This window comes from Oreochromis niloticus, linkage group LG12, assembly GCF_001858045.2.
Source record: "Oreochromis niloticus isolate F11D_XX linkage group LG12, O_niloticus_UMD_NMBU, whole genome shotgun sequence".
Taxonomy (NCBI): domain Eukaryota; kingdom Metazoa; phylum Chordata; class Actinopteri; order Cichliformes; family Cichlidae; genus Oreochromis; species Oreochromis niloticus.
Genome location: NC_031977.2, coordinates 38,084,637 through 38,089,226, shown reverse-complemented (window position 1 = coordinate 38,089,226; position 4,590 = coordinate 38,084,637).

Below are 4,590 nucleotides of genomic sequence, written 5' to 3'. Positions count from 1 at the left end.
GCCCCGCCTCCTGTGCTTCCTCACTGCTGACATCAGCTGTCTGCGCATGCTCATTTCACACCAGGTAACCTGCAGGATCAAACCAACCTGTGACATTATAAATCATATTTATTCATATATTCAGTGAAATCAAGTGAATGGACTTCACAGACAGAAGAAGGAATTTAAATTGAGTCAGTTTTGAATGAAGTTTGACACAGTTTGAAATTCTGGAATACTGAGTGAAATATTCTGTATTGGTAGTTCTTGATGTAAAATATTTGTTCAGTCTAAAAAGGGCAGATTTATAAATGAAGTCTGGCACTGCTCAGTCAGTGAGTCTAAACCACATTTAAAATGAGCCATGGTGGCCTAAACCTAAGGCACATGATAAAGTTACAGAACTCCCCCTGAGTACAGTATGGTGTTAAATTAGATCATTTTAAATGGACTGAGGTTCTGTTCGATCACATTTGATCTTCTGCTGAGGTGTGACAGTTGGCAAACACTCCAGGACTTTAAAGTTGTTTTTAGATTTATTGATTAATCAAAGTTTAGATTAATCAGTCTAAACTCCCAATTATAATATTTCAAGCACTGGAGCCACTGACATTTTTTTATTGGTACATCATGAAAAACATCTGAAAATGTTGAAATTCTGAATGGACTCTTAATGACACGTTGCATTTAAGGCAGGAGTGTGTTTTTATTCCCAGAAGTAAAATGCAGATGTTTTACCTGATTTTACTGAAATTTAACAAAAGGGGAAAAAAAAGTTAAATTTTATACTATTGTAAGGACCAGAGGATGAGTCTAAAAATGGTCAAAAATTCGATGAAGTCTGGTACTGTTTAGTGAAAGAGTGTTGGCTTTAAATTATTCAGTCTTATGCCAGAAATATAATTTTATTGCCTGAAGACGTCTATGGACACGAAAGATTCTGGAAGAAAAGTTTGGTAAGTGGACTTTTACTCGTATTTGATCTGATTCACATGCAGGAAGTTTGTCTGAAGGGCCAAAAACAGCCAACAAACTGGAACTAAACTGCTAATTTGGGTAAATTCTGAATGAAGTCTGGTGCTGTTTGCTTGCTAAGCCTTGGTCAGGAGTTTTGATTAAATATTTAAGAGTCTTATTTATACTCAAAGACAAACCTCAACAGGGTGAAAGTGCCACCTGCTGGTCAAAATGGTGCACTGCAGCATGTCAGAAACATCAGTGGTTTCAGTTTTGGTCTCCTATGGTAGCTTTGTATAAGTTTAAGTTCAAAACAAGCTGTTTTGGCTCCTCCCTCTTCAAGGCCAGCCTCATTCTCAGATGACCATTCAGATCAAAATCCAAATTTATTTTAAAATCACATTTCAAAACAAAGTTGATCAAAGAAACAAAAGGTTACACACGAATTGCAAAAACACAAGTGATGATATAACCGCCTGAATTCATAAGCTCTCACTCAGAGTTCAAAGGCAAAGAATAAAAATGTGAACATGGAGTGGCGACTCGTTCTTAACTCGTTCTGCTCCTCTGGTCAGCAGATCTCTGTGACCTTGAAGGACATTTAAAAACAAACAATAAAATCTTAAAATCAATCCTAAAAAGCACAGGAAGCCAGAACAGGGGAGGCATGCTCCAGCTTACGGGTTCAGGTAAGAGGGCACCATGTTGGACTGACTGAGTGAAAGGGGAGGCCTGATATTTACCAACGTAAAGGCCATATAACAACAGTCGACTGGAACTGTAATGAAACAATGGATAACTCTTAAAATGATTTAAAGATGAGGGCTTGACCTTGGATGTCTCAACAGGTAAAAACCTGATTTCACAACAGAATGAATCTGATTGTCTAGTGTTAGGTCAAAGTCCATTTTCACACTGAGGTCCAACTGCTGGAGCAACTGGGTCAAAGTATCACAACCTCAGTCTGACTGCCATAAAAAGTTTGGCCTTAATTTTCCATCCATCCATCCATCTTCATCCGCTTTATCCGAGGCCGGGTCGCGGGGGCAGCAGCCTAAGCAGAGAAGCCCAGACCTCCCTCTCCCCAGCCACCTCCTCCAGCTTATCCGGGGGAATACCAAGGCGTTCCCAGGCCAGCCGAGAGATATAATCTCTCCAGCGTGTCCTGGGTCTGCCCCGGGGCCTCCTCCCGGTGGGACATGCCCGGAACACCTCACCCAGGAGGCGCCCAGGAGGCATCCTTGTCAGATGCCCGAACCACCTCAACTGGCTCCTTTCGATGTGGAGGAGCAGCGGCTCTACTCTGAGCCCCTCCCGGATGGCCGAACTTCTCACCCTATCTCTAAGGGAGAGGCCAGCCACCCTTCGGAGGAAGCTCATTTCTGCCGCTTGTATCCGCGATCTCGTTCTTTCGGTCACTACCCACAGCTCGTGGCCATAGGTGAGGGTAGGGACGTAGATCGACCGCTTCGCTTTTACACTCATTTCCCTCTCCGTGAATCGCTACCTTATCGTGGTGGAGGGGTTTGTGTGTCCCAGGGATCCCAGGGGCTATGTTGTCTGGGGGCTTTTGCCCCCTGGTAGGGTCTCCCATGGCAAATTGGTCCTGGGTGAGGGACCAGACAAAGAGCGATTCAGAAGACCCTTATGAAGAAAACATCGAGGGAACAGTTTACCCTGCCCGGGATAGGGTTACCGGGGCCCCGCCCTGGAGCCAGGCCCGGGGAGGGTGCCCGAGGGCGAGCGTCTGGTGGCCGGGCCTTAGTCCATGGGGCCCGGCCGGGCACAGCCCGAAGAGGAGACATGGGCCCATCCTCCCGCAGGCCCACCACCCGCAGGAGGCGCCATAGGGGTCGGGTGCATTGTGTGCTGGGCGGCAGCCAGGAGCAGAGGCCCTGGCGGACTGATCCCCGGCTGCCAAGACTGGCCTTAATTTTTTACATTTTAATCAGCTGCCATCATTTCTTTGCAGGAGCAAATAGATTTGGTAATCCTCAGCACAGACGTGAAATGAGATAATGTATCTTTTCATAAATGATCCTAGAGGGAGAGAAAACAATTGGCCCCAGAATGAAGCCTTGTGGGACTCCATAGAGGAGCAGTGTTCAGCCTAAACCACTCTCGAGCTGCGCCCTCTCTGTGACATAATGCAGCTCCACAAGTAGAAAAAAATTATTTCAGTTCAGAGCAGTGTGCAGCCGGAGCTCTGATTTGAGGTGACCGTGCATACACAGATTGACACTCATCGCTGGGAAAGAGACATTAAATTCATTAAGAACAAATCCCTGTCTACAAGGACAAATGTAAAGTGTCATGAGTAAATGAAGAACTGAAGAGAAATATGGAACATACAGATAACACGCTGCCCCCTGGTGGTGAATGTTTGTTATATAATGAGGAGCGAAATCTACCTAAGTACCTTCAAAGTGATCCACGTTAATTCAGTTCTTATTGCTTGCATCCATTTCGCTTTGTTTCAGTGTCTCACCATGGGATGTGCCCCCTGCAGATTCCTCAGAAGTATTTATCTCATTCTGCCAATTCTGACTGGCTGATGATCACAACAACCATGTCGGGCAGCCACTCACCCTTAATTAGCTTGCGCTGTTACATAATCGTTATTCAAGATAAGCAACTCTTCTCACTTCTGAGCATATCTCAGCTTTCTTAGGCTGAGATATGCTAGCTAAGCCTCCTTAGGCTAACTAGCTTAACTTTCCACAGACAGGAGCGTTAGTGTTATTTCCCGCCACTGGGCGCTAGCTACCTCTGCCTGTCTGTGTCCCTGTTTGTGTCCCTCAACATTAACATCCCAGCTAGTGAAGAAGACATGTTTCCCTCACAGCAGAGGAAGCATAGACTCCGAGAATGACTCTGAGTATGTGGCAACAAAATCTCGAGCAAGGACACACCGGGTCTTCTTGTGTTGCCTCGGGCTGGAACATGCCCAGGTATTCTGAGGAATATGCAGGGAGGCGCATCCCATAGTGCGACATCTGCTACTCTGAGAACCGGGGTTACTGAAGTAACCTAAAGCTTTATGCTCCAGTGATATCTGCATTAGTACTTTTACTTCTGGGATGATTCAAAACTTTTATACTGAGTGGAGCTAGCTCACAGCATCTCGATGGCCCTTGGGGTTAGGTTCTAGTTTTATGTGTAGGAAGAAGGTCTCAGGTTCAAATCCCAGGGTTGGTAGTGAGTCTAGAGCTGACTTGAACTCAGTGTAAAAGTAACCTCAGTTTTAACACAGTGGTGTCACCTCAGTCAAACGATCTAACCTTTTGACAGGTGCAGAGTGAGCACACCAACATGAAGCTGAGGCTGTGTTGCAAATCAAGTTTGTGGTTTGCTCTTTACTTCATTATAAAACCGGATTCAGACACCACACCTGGGCACACCTGGGGACTGAAACTGTCTGAGATCTAAATGACTCGGGTCTGTCTGCTTGCTGCTCCTCACTCTTTGTGCAGGTTCAGTTTACAGGTTACTTAAACTCACCTGTTCAACCAGCACAGGTGAGTCTCAAAGGATTACATCCTCTCTCTCTCCTGTCTGTGTGAACCTCTCTCTCTCCTGTCTGTGTGAACGTCTCGCTCTCTCTCTCCTGTCTATGTGAACGTCTCTCTCTCTCTCTCTCTCTCCTGTCTTATG